Source organism: Triturus cristatus, chromosome 11 (genome assembly GCF_964204655.1).
Source record: "Triturus cristatus chromosome 11, aTriCri1.1, whole genome shotgun sequence".
Classification (NCBI taxonomy): Eukaryota; Metazoa; Chordata; class Amphibia; order Caudata; family Salamandridae; genus Triturus; species Triturus cristatus.
Genome location: NC_140594.1, coordinates 1,143,855,589 through 1,143,870,532, shown reverse-complemented (window position 1 = coordinate 1,143,870,532; position 14,944 = coordinate 1,143,855,589). Strand labels below are relative to the sequence as shown.

At 45.8% G+C, this 14,944-nt stretch overlaps 9 non-coding genes across 9 annotated transcripts; all 9 read right to left on the bottom strand.

The window, feature by feature from the left end:
* Positions 1-1,207: 1,207 nt before the first annotated feature.
* TRNAG-UCC (transfer RNA glycine (anticodon UCC)) lies at positions 1,208-1,279 on the bottom strand. The gene has a single exon. It is a non-coding gene; the product is annotated as a tRNA-Gly (tRNA).
* Positions 1,280-2,800: 1,521 nt separating this feature from the next.
* Positions 2,801-2,872, bottom strand: TRNAG-UCC (transfer RNA glycine (anticodon UCC)). The gene has a single exon. It is a non-coding gene; the product is annotated as a tRNA-Gly (tRNA).
* Positions 2,873-4,383: 1,511 nt separating this feature from the next.
* On the bottom strand, positions 4,384-4,455 carry TRNAG-UCC (transfer RNA glycine (anticodon UCC)). The gene has a single exon. It is a non-coding gene; the product is annotated as a tRNA-Gly (tRNA).
* A 1,510-nt stretch (positions 4,456-5,965) lies between these two features.
* Positions 5,966-6,037, bottom strand: TRNAG-UCC (transfer RNA glycine (anticodon UCC)). Its single transcript has one exon. It is a non-coding gene; the product is annotated as a tRNA-Gly (tRNA).
* Positions 6,038-7,558: 1,521 nt separating this feature from the next.
* On the bottom strand, positions 7,559-7,630 carry TRNAG-UCC (transfer RNA glycine (anticodon UCC)). The gene has a single exon. It is a non-coding gene; the product is annotated as a tRNA-Gly (tRNA).
* A 1,501-nt stretch (positions 7,631-9,131) lies between these two features.
* TRNAG-UCC (transfer RNA glycine (anticodon UCC)) lies at positions 9,132-9,203 on the bottom strand. The gene has a single exon. It is a non-coding gene; the product is annotated as a tRNA-Gly (tRNA).
* Positions 9,204-10,713: 1,510 nt separating this feature from the next.
* Positions 10,714-10,785, bottom strand: TRNAG-UCC (transfer RNA glycine (anticodon UCC)). Its single transcript has one exon. It is a non-coding gene; the product is annotated as a tRNA-Gly (tRNA).
* A 1,510-nt stretch (positions 10,786-12,295) lies between these two features.
* Positions 12,296-12,367, bottom strand: TRNAG-UCC (transfer RNA glycine (anticodon UCC)). Its single transcript has one exon. It is a non-coding gene; the product is annotated as a tRNA-Gly (tRNA).
* Positions 12,368-13,888: 1,521 nt separating this feature from the next.
* TRNAG-UCC (transfer RNA glycine (anticodon UCC)) lies at positions 13,889-13,960 on the bottom strand. Its single transcript has one exon. It is a non-coding gene; the product is annotated as a tRNA-Gly (tRNA).
* Positions 13,961-14,944: the final 984 nt, after the last annotated feature.

The following is a 14,944-nucleotide window of genomic DNA, read 5'->3' as shown; positions in this document are numbered from 1 at the left end:
AAGAATGAAATTCAAAGCATGCCCCGAAAAACGTGTGAAGGTCCCACCTGTCATTTATGCTTCTAATTGGGTATCTTTACTTTCAAAGTATAGGGTTGATCCTTTGACGATCACTCTCTTGATTTACAGCAGAGACAGATAGTTGAGAAGTCTTTTCTCACATAGCTAGCACAAGCCTGCGCTTTTCCTTGCTGGCAGGGTGGAAATGACAGATTAGTCCTAGGAAGAAAAATCAAGCAATATTAGCAGAGGATGGTTTCGATCCATCGACCTCTGGGTTATGGGCCCAGCACGCTTCCGCTGCGCCACTCTGCTCCCTTGTGAAAGTGCTCTCTTTATGCAGAGGAGGAGCTTTCAGCGGAGTGGCAAGGGATTGGTGGGGCTCTCTCCTCATTTGCCTAAGCACATCGCAAGGTATGCTGGGTACAGAAAATCTTCATCTTCCCCACTCACATTCAGTCATAACTGAAAGTGCAGACCCTCTTAGGAATTAGCCGTTTCAGGCCTTTACCAAGACAGCAGCTCTCTGTCCCTGTCCTTTCTCTGTGATCCTAGCACTAGCATACTCAGGATTTGGCTTTACCTGGGAGCCAGAGATCTACCCGGTGAGGGCTTGCCCGGTGTGAGGCTTTTGAGCGTTTGGGAGCGTTGAGGACGCTGGACAGGAAACTATGCCAATTTGAAGTATCCAACCTTCCTGCTGCAGTGAGAGTCTCTTTCCGTGGAAATCTGGCACTTGGAGTCCTCTCAACTTGCCCTCTGATAAAACATTTTTCTGAGCCGCAGTTACATCCGATGGTTACAAGGTGGCGCTGCATTTAGGTGAGAGCACAAGTATGCACAAAATCTTGGGGACTTTTGCCAGATTTATCGGCTGATCTTGCCTATTATTTTCAGAGGCTAGATATCGCCTATAAATGCTTTTTAAAATAGGGATGCTGGGGTTATAATGTCTGGTCGGGGCTCAGCCCTTTCATTGCCTGCCCCCAGCAAAATATTTATTATCAGCACATGTGAGTGCTGAGTGCTTTATGGAAAATAGCATATATTGGGACAATGAATGTAGCAGATGAGGCGATCGAGATGTCTACCTACGTGTTTGTTTATTTTTTTATATAACGGCTGATTATTCTGTTTCTGATATTTCAGTTTTGTGACATGTTGCATTAAAATATATCCTGCTTGGAGAATATATAAATATTTGCATTGCGTTGGCCGGGAATCGAACCCGGGTCAACTGCTTGGAAGGCAGCTATGCTCACCACTATACCACCAACGCCCTCTGATGTGTGTCTTCTAGGTTCCAGATGTTACAACGCCGAGTGCAGTGGCAATCTTGCACCCGTTCCAATGGTGCATTTGGTGTGGATTCCAACATGAAAAGCAGTAGAAATTGTCTTGCAGAGGGTAAAGAACTGGGGATTGAAACCAAGGACAAAGCTGTGCAGAAGAGAAGAAATGGAAAGCAGCAGTACAAATAGTGGAAATGAGCATATGGGCAGCATCGGAAGCAAAGCAGCGAAGAGAAAGGGAGTAAATTCCATGAAATGCATAGGAGATTGATAAAAGCAGAACAAAAAGGGAAGAATGAAATACAAAGCATGCCCCGAAAAACGTGTGAAGGTCCCACCTGTCATTTATGCTTCTAATTGGGTATCTTTACTTTCAAAGTATAGGGTTGATCCTTTGACGATCACTCTCTTGATTTACAGCAGAGACAGATAGTTGAGAAGTCTTTTCTCACATAGCTAGCACAAGCCTGCGCTTTTCCTTGCTGGCAGGGTGGAAATGACAGATTAGTCCTAGGAAGAAAAATCAAGCAATATTAGCAGAGGATGGTTTCGATCCATCGACCTCTGGGTTATGGGCCCAGCACGCTTACGCTGCGCCACTCTGCTCCCTTGTGAAAGTGCTCTCTTTATGCAGAGGAGGAGCTTTCAGCGGAGTGGCAAGGGATTGGTGGGGCTCTCTCCTCATTTGCCTAAGCACATCGCAAGGTATGCTGGGTACAGAAAATCTTCATCTTCCCCACTCACATTCAGTCATAACTGAAAGTGCAGACCCTCTTAGGAATTAGCCGTTTCAGGCCTTTACCAAGACAGCAGCTCTCTGTCCCTGTCCTTTCTCTGTGATCCTAGCACTAGCATACTCAGGATTTGGCTTTACCTGGGAGCCAGAGATCTACCCGGTGAGGGCTTGCCCGGTGTGAGGCTTTTGAGCGTTTGGGAGCGTTCGGGACGTGAGAGGACGCTGGACAGGAAACTATGCCAATTTGAAGTATCCAACCTTCCAGCTGCAGTGAGAGGCTCTTTCCGTGGAAGTCTGGCACTTGGAGTCCTCTCAACTTGCCCTCTGATAAAACATTTTTCTGAGCCGCAGTTACATCCGATGGTTACAAGGTGGCGCTGCATTCAGGTGAGAGCACAAGTATGCACAAAATCTTGGGGACTTTTGCCAGATTTATCGGTGGATCTTGCCTATTATTTTCAGAGGCTAGATATCGCCTATAAATGCTTTTTAAAATAGGGATGCTGGGGTTATAATGTCTGGTCGGGGCTCAGCCCTTTCATTGCCTGCCCCCAGCAAAATATTTATTATCAGCACATGTGAGTGCTGAGTGCTTTATGGAAAATAGCATATATTGGGACAATGAATGTAGCAGATGAGGCGATCGAGATGTCTACCTACGTGTTTGTTTATTTTTTTATATAACGGCTGATTATTCTGTTTCTGATATTTCAGTTTTGTGACATGTTGCATTAAAATATATCCTGCTTGGAGAATATATAAATATTTGCACTGCGTTGGCCGGGAATCGAACCCGGGTCAACTGCTTGGAAGGCAGCTATGCTCACCACTATACCACCAACGCCCTCTGAAATGTGTCCTCTAGGTTCCAGATGTTACAACGCCAAGTGCAGTGGCAATCTTGCACCCGTTCCAATGGTGCATTTGGTGTGGATTCCAACATGAAAAGCAGTAGAAATTGTCTTGCAGAGGGTAAAGAACTGGGGATTGAAACCAAGGACAAAGCTGTGCAGAAGAGAAGAAATGGAAAGCAGCAGTACAAATAGTGGAAATGAGCATATGGGCAGCATCGGAAGCAAAGCAGCAAAGAGAAAGGGAGTAAATTCCATGAAATGCATAGAAGATTGATAAAAGCAGAACAAAAAGGGAAGAATGAAATTCAAAGCATGCCCCGAAAAACGTGTGAAGGTCCCACCTGTCATTTATGCTTCTAATCGGGTATCTTTACTTTCAAAGTATAGGGTTGATCCTTTGACGATCACTCTCTTGATTTACAGCAGAGACAGATAGTTGAGAAGTCTTTTCTCACATAGCTAGCACAAGCCTGCGCTTTTCCTTGCTGGCAGGGTGGAAATGACAGATTAGTCCTAGGAAGAAAAATCAAGCAATATTAGCAGAGGATGGTTTCGATCCATCGACCTCTGGGTTATGGGCCCAGCACGCTTCCGCTGCGCCACTCTGCTCCCTTGTGAAAGTGCTCTCTTTATGCAGAGGAGGAGCTTTCAGCGGAGTGGCAAGGGATTGGTGGGGCTCTCTCCTCATTTGCCTAAGCACATCGCAAGGTATGCTGGGTACAGAAAATCTTCATCTTCCCCACTCACATTCAGTCATAACTGAAAGTGCAGACCCTCTTAGGAATTAGCCGTTTCAGGCCTTTACCAAGACAGCAGCTCTCTGTCCCTGTCCTTTCTCTGTGATCCTAGCACTAGCATACTCAGGATTTGGCTTTACCTGGGAGCCAGAGATCTACCCGGTGAGGGCTTGCCCGGTGTGAGGCTTTTGAGCGTTTGGGAGCGTTGAGGACGCTGGACAGGAAACTATGCCAATTTGAAGTATCCAACCTTCCTGCTGCAGTGAGAGTCTCTTTCCGTGGAAATCTGGCACTTGGAGTCCTCTCAACTTGCCCTCTGATAAAACATTTTTCTGAGCCGCAGTTACATCCGATGGTTACAAGGTGGCGCTGCATTTAGGTGAGAGCACAAGTATGCACAAAATCTTGGGGACTTTTGCCAGATTTATCGGCTGATCTTGCCTATTATTTTCAGAGGCTAGATATCGCCTATAAATGCTTTTTAAAATAGGGATGCTGGGGTTATAATGTCTGGTCGGGGCTCAGCCCTTTCATTGCCTGCCCCCAGCAAAATATTTATTATCAGCACATGTGAGTGCTGAGTGCTTTATGGAAAATAGCATATATTGGGACAATGAATGTAGCAGATGAGGCGATCGAGATGTCTACCTACGTGTTTGTTTATTTTTTTATATAACGGCTGATTATTCTGTTTCTGATATTTCAGTTTTGTGACATGTTGCATTAAAATATATCCTGCTTGGAGAATATATAAATATTTGCACTGCGTTGGCCGGGAATCGAACCCGGGTCAACTGCTTGGAAGGCAGCTATGCTCACCACTATACCACCAACGCCCTCTGATGTGTGTCCTCTACGTTCCAGATGTTACAACGCCGAGTGCAGTGGCAATCTTGCACCCGTTCCAATGGTGCATTTGGTGTGGATTCCAACATGAAAAGCAGTAGAAATTGTCTTGCAGAGGGTAAAGAACTGGGGATTGAAACCAAGGACAAAGCTGTGCAGAAGAGAAGAAATGGAAAGCAGCAGTACAAATAGTGGAAATGAGCATATGGGCAGCATCGGAAGCAAAGCAGCGAAGAGAAAGGGAGTAAATTCCATGAAATGCATAGGAGATTGATAAAAGCAGAACAAAAAGGGAAGAATTAAATTCAAAGCATGCCCCGAAAAACGTGTGAAGGTCCCACCTGTCATTTATGCTTCTAATTGGGTATCTTTACTTTCAAAGTATAGGGTTGATCCTTTGACGATCACTCTCTTGATTTACAGCAGAGACAGATAGTTGAGAAGTCTTTTCTCACATAGCTAGCACAAGCCTGCGCTTTTCCTTGCTGGCAGGGTGGAAATGACAGATTAGTCCTAGGAAGAAAAATCAAGCAATATTAGCAGAGGATGGTTTCGATCCATCGACCTCTGGGTTATGGGCCCAGCACGCTTCCGCTGCGCCACTCTGCTCCCTTGTGAAAGTGCTCTCTTTATGCAGAGGAGGAGCTTTCAGCGGAGTGGCAAGGGATTGGTGGGGCTCTCTCCTCATTTGCCTAAGCACATCGCAAGGTATGCTGGGTACAGAAAATCTTCATCTTCCCCACTCACATTCAGTCATAACTGAAAGTGCAGACCCTCTTAGGAATTAGCCGTTTCAGGCCTTTACCAAGACAGCAGCTCTCTGTCCCTGTCCTTTCTCTGTGATCCTAGCACTAGCATACTCAGGATTTGGCTTTACCTGGGAGCCAGAGATCTACCCGGTGAGGGCGAGGCTTTTGAGCGTTTGGGAGCGTTCGGGACGTGAGAGGACGCTGGACAGGAAACTATGCCAATTTGAAGTATCCAACCTTCCAGCTGCAGTGAGAGGCTCTTTCCGTGGAAATCTGGCACTTGGAGTCCTCTCAACTTGCCCTCTGATAAAACATTTTTCTGAGCCGCAGTTACATCCGATGGTTACAAGGTGGCGCTGCATTCAGGTGAGAGCACAAGTATGCACAAAATCTTGGGGACTTTTGCCAGATTTATCGGTGGATCTTGCCTATTATTTTCAGAGGCTAGATATCGCCTATAAATGCTTTTTAAAATAGGGATGCTGGGGTTATAATGTCTGGTCGGGGCTCAGCCCTTTCATTGCCTGCCCCCAGCAAAATATTTATTATCAGCACATGTGAGTGCTGAGTGCTTTATGGAAAATAGCATATATTGGGACAATGAATGTAGCAGATGAGGCGATCGAGATGTCTACCTACGTGTTTGTTTATTTTTTTATATAACGGCTGATTATTCTGTTTCTGATATTTCAGTTTTGTGACATGTTGCATTAAAATATATCCTGCTTGGAGAATATATAAATATTTGCACTGCGTTGGCCGGGAATCGAACCCGGGTCAACTGCTTGGAAGGCAGCTATGCTCACCACTATACCACCAACGCCCTCTGAAGTGTGTCCTCTAGGTTCCAGATGTTACAACGCCAAGTGCAGTGGCAATCTTGCACCCGTTCCAATGGTGCATTTGGTGTGGATTCCAACATGAAAAGCAGTAGAAATTGTCTTGCAGAGGGTAAAGAACTGGGGATTGAAACCAAGGACAAAGCTGTGCAGAAGAGAAGAAATGGAAAGCAGCAGTACAAATAGTGGAAATGAGCATATGGGCAGCATCGGAAGCAAAGCAGCAAAGAGAAAGGGAGTAAATTCCATGAAATGCATAGAAGATTGATAAAAGCAGAACAAAAAGGGAAGAATGAAATTCAAAGCATGCCCCGAAAAACGTGTGAAGGTCCCACCTGTCATTTATGCTTCTAATCGGGTATCTTTACTTTCAAAGTATAGGGTTGATCCTTTGACGATCACTCTCTTGATTTACAGCAGAGACAGATAGTTGAGAAGTCTTTTCTCACATAGCTAGCACAAGCCTGCGCTTTTCCTTGCTGGCAGGGTGGAAATGACAGATTAGTCCTAGGAAGAAAAATCAAGCAATATTAGCAGAGGATGGTTTCGATCCATCGACCTCTGGGTTATGGGCCCAGCACGCTTCCGCTGCGCCACTCTGCTCCCTTGTGAAAGTGCTCTCTTTATGCAGAGGAGGAGCTTTCAGCGGAGTGGCAAGGGATTGGTGGGGCTCTCTCCTCATTTGCCTAAGCACATCGCAAGGTATGCTGGGTACAGAAAATCTTCATCTTCCCCACTCACATTCAGTCATAACTGAAAGTGCAGACCCTCTTAGGAATTAGCCGTTTCAGGCCTTTACCAAGACAGCAGCTCTCTGTCCCTGTCCTTTCTCTGTGATCCTAGCACTAGCATACTCAGGATTTGGCTTTACCTGGGAGCCAGAGATCTACCCGGTGAGGGCTTGCCCGGTGTGAGGCTTTTGAGCGTTTGGGAGCGTTCGGGACGTGAGAGGACGCTGGACAGGAAACTATGCCAATTTGAAGTATCCAACCTTCCAGCTGCAGTGAGAGGCTCTTTCCGTGGAAATCTGGCACTTGGAGTCCTCTCAACTTGCCCTCTGATAAAACATTTTTCTGAGCCGCAGTTACATCCGATGGTTACAAGGTGGCGCTGCATTCAGGTGAGAGCACAAGTATGCACAAAATCTTGGGGACTTTTGCCAGATTTATCGGTGGATCTTGCCTATTATTTTCAGAGGCTAGATATCGCCTATAAATGCTTTTTAAAATAGGGATGCTGGGGTTATAATGTCTGGTCGGGGCTCAGCCCTTTCATTGCCTGCCCCCAGCAAAATATTTATTATCAGCACATGTGAGTGCTGAGTGCTTTATGGAAAATAGCATATATTGGGACAATGAATGTAGCAGATGAGGCGATCGAGATGTCTACCTACGTGTTTGTTTATTTTTTTATATAACGGCTGATTATTCTGTTTCTGATATTTCAGTTTTGTGACATGTTGCATTAAAATATATCCTGCTTGGAGAATATATAAATATTTGCACTGCGTTGGCCGGGAATCGAACCCGGGTCAACTGCTTGGAAGGCAGCTATGCTCACCACTATACCACCAACGCCCTCTGATGTGTGTCCTCTAGGTTCCAGATGTTACAACGCCGAGTGCAGTGGCAATCTTGCACCCGTTCCAATGGTGCATTTGGTGTGGATTCCAACATGAAAAGCAGTAGAAATAGTCTTGCAGAGGGTAAAGAACTGGGGATTGAAACCAAGGACAAAGCTGTGCAGAAGAGAAGAAATGGAAAGCAGCAGTACAAATAGTGGAAATGAGCATATGGGCAGCATCGGAAGCAAAGCAGCGAAGAGAAAGGGAGTAAATTCCATGAAATGCATAGGAGATTGATAAAAGCAGAACAAAAAGGGAAGAATGAAATTCAAAGCATGCCCCGAAAAACGTGTGAAGGTCCCACCTGTCATTTATGCTTCTAATTGGGTATCTTTACTTTCAAAGTATAGGGTTGATCCTTTGACGATCACTCTCTTGATTTACAGCAGAGACAGATAGTTGAGAAGTCTTTTCTCACATAGCTAGCACAAGCCTGCGCTTTTCCTTGCTGGCAGGGTGGAAATGACAGATTAGTCCTAGGAAGAAAAATCAAGCAATATTAGCAGAGGATGGTTTCGATCCATCGACCTCTGGGTTATGGGCCCAGCACGCTTCCGCTGCGCCACTCTGCTCCCTTGTGAAAGTGCTCTCTTTATGCAGAGGAGGAGCTTTCAGCGGAGTGGCAAGGGATTGGTGGGGCTCTCTCCTCATTTGCCTAAGCACATCGCAAGGTATGCTGGGTACAGAAAATCTTCATCTTCCCCACTCACATTCAGTCATAACTGAAAGTGCAGACCCTCTTAGGAATTAGCCGTTTCAGGCCTTTACCAAGACAGCAGCTCTCTGTCCCTGTCCTTTCTCTGTGATCCTAGCACTAGCATACTCAGGATTTGGCTTTACCTGGGAGCCAGAGATCTACCCGGTGAGGGCTGAGGCTTTTGAGCGTTTGGGAGCGTTGAGGACGCTGGACAGGAAACTATGCCAATTTGAAGTATCCAACCTTCCTGCTGCAGTGAGAGTCTCTTTCCGTGGAAATCTGGCACTTGGAGTCCTCTCAACTTGCCCTCTGATAAAACATTTTTCTGAGCCGCAGTTACATCCGATGGTTACAAGGTGGCGCTGCATTCAGGTGAGAGCACAAGTATGCACAAAATCTTGGGGACTTTTGCCAGATTTATCGGTGGATCTTGCCTATTATTTTCAGAGGCTAGATATCGCCTATAAATGCTTTTTAAAATAGGGATGCTGGGGTTATAATGTCTGGTCGGGGCTCAGCCCTTTCATTGCCTGCCCCCAGCAAAATATTTATTATCAGCACATGTGAGTGCTGAGTGCTTTATGGAAAATAGCATATATTGGGACAATGAATGTAGCAGATGAGGCGATCGAGATGTCTACCTACGTGTTTGTTTATTTTTTTATATAACGGCTGATTATTCTGTTTCTGATATTTCAGTTTTGTGACATGTTGCATTAAAATATATCCTGCTTGGAGAATATATAAATATTTGCACTGCGTTGGCCGGGAATCGAACCCGGGTCAACTGCTTGGAAGGCAGCTATGCTCACCACTATACCACCAACGCCCTCTGATGTGTGTCCTCTACGTTCCAGATGTTACAACGCCGAGTGCAGTGGCAATCTTGCACCCGTTCCAATGGTGCATTTGGTGTGGATTCCAACATGAAAAGCAGTAGAAATTGTCTTGCAGAGGGTAAAGAACTGGGGATTGAAACCAAGGACAAAGCTGTGCAGAAGAGAAGAAATGGAAAGCAGCAGTACAAATAGTGGAAATGAGCATATGGGCAGCATCGGAAGCAAAGCAGCGAAGAGAAAGGGAGTAAATTCCATGAAATGCATAGGAGATTGATAAAAGCAGAACAAAAAGGGAAGAATTAAATTCAAAGCATGCCCCGAAAAACGTGTGAAGGTCCCACCTGTCATTAATGCTTCTAATTGGGTATCTTTACTTTCAAAGTATAGGGTTGATCCTTTGACGATCACTCTCTTGATTTACAGCAGAGACAGATAGTTGAGAAGTCTTTTCTCACATAGCTAGCACAAGCCTGCGCTTTTCCTTGCTGGCAGGGTGGAAATGACAGATTAGTCCTAGGAAGAAAAATCAAGCAATATTAGCAGAGGATGGTTTCGATCCATCGACCTCTGGGTTATGGGCCCAGCACGCTTCCGCTGCGCCACTCTGCTCCCTTGTGAAAGTGCTCTCTTTATGCAGAGGAGGAGCTTTCAGCGGAGTGGCAAGGGATTGGTGGGGCTCTCTCCTCATTTGCCTAAGCACATCGCAAGGTATGCTGGGTACAGAAAATCTTCATCTTCCCCACTCACATTCAGTCATAACTGAAAGTGCAGACCCTCTTAGGAATTAGCCGTTTCAGGCCTTTACCAAGACAGCAGCTCTCTGTCCCTGTCCTTTCTCTGTGATCCTAGCACTAGCATACTCAGGATTTGGCTTTACCTGGGAGCCAGAGATCTACCCGGTGAGGGCGAGGCTTTTGAGCGTTTGGGAGCGTTCGGGACGTGAGAGGACGCTGGACAGGAAACTATGCCAATTTGAAGTATCCAACCTTCCAGCTGCAGTGAGAGGCTCTTTCCGTGGAAATCTGGCACTTGGAGTCCTCTCAACTTGCCCTCTGATAAAACATTTTTCTGAGCCGCAGTTACATCCGATGGTTACAAGGTGGCGCTGCATTCAGGTGAGAGCACAAGTATGCACAAAATCTTGGGGACTTTTGCCAGATTTATCGGTGGATCTTGCCTATTATTTTCAGAGGCTAGATATCGCCTATAAATGCTTTTTAAAATAGGGATGCTGGGGTTATAATGTCTGGTCGGGGCTCAGCCCTTTCATTGCCTGCCCCCAGCAAAATATTTATTATCAGCACATGTGAGTGCTGAGTGCTTTATGGAAAATAGCATATATTGGGACAATGAATGTAGCAGATGAGGCGATCGAGATGTCTACCTACGTGTTTGTTTATTTTTTTATATAACGGCTGATTATTCTGTTTCTGATATTTCAGTTTTGTGACATGTTGCATTAAAATATATCCTGCTTGGAGAATATATAAATATTTGCACTGCGTTGGCCGGGAATCGAACCCGGGTCAACTGCTTGGAAGGCAGCTATGCTCACCACTATACCACCAACGCCCTCTGAAGTGTGTCCTCTAGGTTCCAGATGTTACAACGCCAAGTGCAGTGGCAATCTTGCACCCGTTCCAATGGTGCATTTGGTGTGGATTCCAACATGAAAAGCAGTAGAAATTGTCTTGCAGAGGGTAAAGAACTGGGGATTGAAACCAAGGACAAAGCTGTGCAGAAGAGAAGAAATGGAAAGCAGCAGTACAAATAGTGGAAATGAGCATATGGGCAGCATCGGAAGCAAAGCAGCGAAGAGAAAGGGAGTAAATTCCATGAAATGCATAGAAGATTGATAAAAGTAGAACAAAAAGGGAAGAATGAAATTCAAAGCATGCCCCGAAAAACGTGTGAAGGTCCCACCTGTCATTTATGCTTCTAATTGGGTATCTTTACTTTCAAAGTATAGGGTTGATCCTTTGACGATCACTCTCTTGATTTACAGCAGAGACAGATAGTTGAGAAGTCTTTTCTCACATAGCTAGCACAAGCCTGCGCTTTTCCTTGCTGGCAGGGTGGAAATGACAGATTAGTCCTAGGAAGAAAAATCAAGCAATATTAGCAGAGGATGGTTTCGATCCATCGACCTCTGGGTTATGGGCCCAGCACGCTTCCGCTGCGCCACTCTGCTCCCTTGTGAAAGTGCTCTCTTTATGCAGAGGAGGAGCTTTCAGCGGAGTGGCAAGGGATTGGTGGGGCTCTCTCCTCATTTGCCTAAGCACATCGCAAGGTATGCTGGGTACAGAAAATCTTCATCTTCCCCACTCACATTCAGTCATAACTGAAAGTGCAGACCCTCTTAGGAATTAGCCGTTTCAGGCCTTTACCAAGACAGCAGCTCTCTGTCCCTGTCCTTTCTCTGTGATCCTAGCACTAGCATACTCAGGATTTGGCTTTACCTGGGAGCCAGAGATCTACCCGGTGAGGGCGAGGCTTTTGAGCGTTTGGGAGCGTTCGGGACGTGAGAGGACGCTGGACAGGACACTATGCCAATTTGAAGTATCCAACCTTCCAGCTGCAGTGAGAGGCTCTTTCCGTGGAAATCTGGCACTTGGAGTCCTCTCAACTTGCCCTCTGATAAAACATTTTTCTGAGCCTCAGTTACATCCGATGGTTACAAGGTGGCGCTGCATTCAGGTGAGAGCACAAGTATGCACAAAATCTTGGGGACTTTTGCCAGATTTATCGGTGGATCTTGCCTATTATTTTCAGAGGCTAGATATCGCCTATAAATGCTTTTTAAAATAGGGATGCTGGGGTTATAATGTCTGGTCGGGGCTCAGCCCTTTCATTGCCTGCCCCCAGCAAAATATTTATTATCAGCACATGTGAGTGCTGAGTGCTTTATGGAAAATAGCATATATTGGGACAATGAATGTAGCAGATGAGGCGATCGAGATGTCTACCTACGTGTTTGTTTATTTTTTTATATAACGGCTGATTATTCTGTTTCTGATATTTCAGTTTTGTGACATGTTGCATTAAAATATATCCTGCTTGGAGAATATATAAATATTTGCACTGCGTTGGCCGGGAATCGAACCCGGGTCAACTGCTTGGAAGGCAGCTATGCTCACCACTATACCACCAACGCCCTCTGATGTGTGTCCTCTAGGTTCCAGATGTTACAACGCCGAGTGCAGTGGCAATCTTGCACCCGTTCCAATGGTGCATTTGGTGTGGATTCCAACATGAAAAGCAGTAGAAATTGTCTTGCAGAGGGTAAAGAACTGGGGATTGAAACCAAGGACAAAGCTGTGCAGAAGAGAAGAAATGGAAAGCAGCAGTACAAATAGTGGAAATGAGCATATGGGCAGCATCGGAAGCAAAGCAGCGAAGAGAAAGGGAGTAAATTCCATGAAATGCATAGGAGATTGATAAAAGCAGAACAAAAAGGGAAGAATGAAATTCAAAGCATGCCCCGAAAACCGTGTGAAGGTCCCACCTGTCATTTATGCTTCTAATTGGGTATCTTTACTTTCAAAGTATAGGGTTGATCCTTTGACGATCACTCTCTTGATTTACAGCAGAGACAGATAGTTGAGAAGTCTTTTCTCACATAGCTAGCACAAGCCTGCGCTTTTCCTTGCTGGCAGGGTGGAAATGACAGATTAGTCCTAGGAAGAAAAATCAAGCAATATTAGCAGAGGATGGTTTCGATCCATCGACCTCTGGGTTATGGGCCCAGCACGCTTCCGCTGCGCCACTCTGCTCCCTTGTGAAAGTGCTCTCTTTATGCAGAGGAGGAGCTTTCAGCGGAGTGGCAAGGGATTGGTGGGGCTCTCTCCTCATTTGCCTAAGCACATCGCAAGGTATGCTGGGTACAGAAAATCTTCATCTTCCCCACTCACATTCAGTCATAACTGAAAGTGCAGACCCTCTTAGGAATTAGCCGTTTCAGGCCTTTACCAAGACAGCAGCTCTCTGTCCCTGTCCTTTCTCTGTGATCCTAGCACTAGCATACTCAGGATTTGGCTTTACCTGGGAGCCAGAGATCTACCCGGTGAGGGCTTGCCCGGTGTGAGGCTTTTGAGCGTTTGGGAGCGTTCGGGACGTGAGAGGACGCTGGACAGGAAACTATGCCAATTTGAAGTATCCAACCTTCCAGCTGCAGTGAGAGGCTCTTTCCGTGGAAATCTGGCACTTGGAGTCCTCTCAACTTGCCCTCTGATAAAACATTTTTCTGAGCCGCAGTTACATCCGATGGTTACAAGGTGGCGCTGCATTCAGGTGAGAGCACAAGTATGCACAAAATCTTGGGGACTTTTGCCAGATTTATCGGTGGATCTTGCCTATTATTTTCAGAGGCTAGATATCGCCTATAAATGCTTTTTAAAATAGGGATGCTGGGGTTATAATGTCTGGTCGGGGCTCAGCCCTTTCATTGCCTGCCCCCAGCAAAATATTTATTATCAGCACATGTGAGTGCTGAGTGCTTTATGGAAAATAGCATATATTGGGACAATGAATGTAGCAGATGAGGCGATCGAGATGTCTACCTACGTGTTTGTTTATTTTTTTATATAACGGCTGATTATTCTGTTTCTGATATTTCAGTTTTGTGACATGTTGCATTAAAATATATCCTGCTTGGAGAATATATAAATATTTGCACTGCGTTGGCCGGGAATCGAACCCGGGTCAACTGCTTGGAAGGCAGCTATGCTCACCACTATACCACCAACGCCCTCTGATGTGTGTCCTCTAGGTTCCAGATGTTACAACGCCGAGTGCAGTGGCAATCTTGCACCCGTTCCAATGGTGCATTTGGTGTGGATTCCAACATGAAAAGCAGTAGAAATAGTCTTGCAGAGGGTAAAGAACTGGGGATTGAAACCAAGGACAAAGCTGTGCAGAAGAGAAGAAATGGAAAGCAGCAGTACAAATAGTGGAAATGAGCATGTGGGCAGCATCGGAAGCAAAGCAGCGAAGAGAAAGGGAGTAAATTCCATGAAATGCATAGGAGATTGATAAAAGCAGAACAAAAAGGGAAGAATGAAATTCAAAGCATGCCCCGAAAAACGTGTGAAGGTCCCACCTGTCATTTATGCTTCTAATTGGGTATCTTTACTTTCAAAGTATAGGGTTGATCCTTTGACGATCACTCTCTTGATTTACAGCAGAGACAGATAGTTGAGAAGTCTTTTCTCACATAGCTAGCACAAGCCTGCGCTTTTCCTTGCTGGCAGGGTGGAAATGACAGATTAGTCCTAGGAAGAAAAATCAAGCAATATTAGCAGAGGATGGTTTCGATCCATCGACCTCTGGGTTATGGGCCCAGCACGCTTCCGCTGCGCCACTCTGCTCCCTTGTGAAAGTGCTCTCTTTATGCAGAGGAGGAGCTTTCAGCGGAGTGGCAAGGGATTGGTGGGGCTCTCTCCTCATTTGCCTAAGCACATCGCAAGGTATGCTGGGTACAGAAAATCTTCATCTTCCCCACTCACATTCAGTCATAACTGAAAGTGCAGACCCTCTTAGGAATTAGCCGTTTCAGGCCTTTACCAAGACAGCAGCTCTCTGTCCCTGTCCTTTCTCTGTGATCCTAGCACTAGCATACTCAGGATTTGGCTTTACCTGGGAGCCAGAGATCTACCCGGTGAGGGCTTGCCCGGTGTGAGGCTTTTGAGCGTTTGGGAGCGTTCGGGACGTGAGAGGACGCTGGACAGGAAAC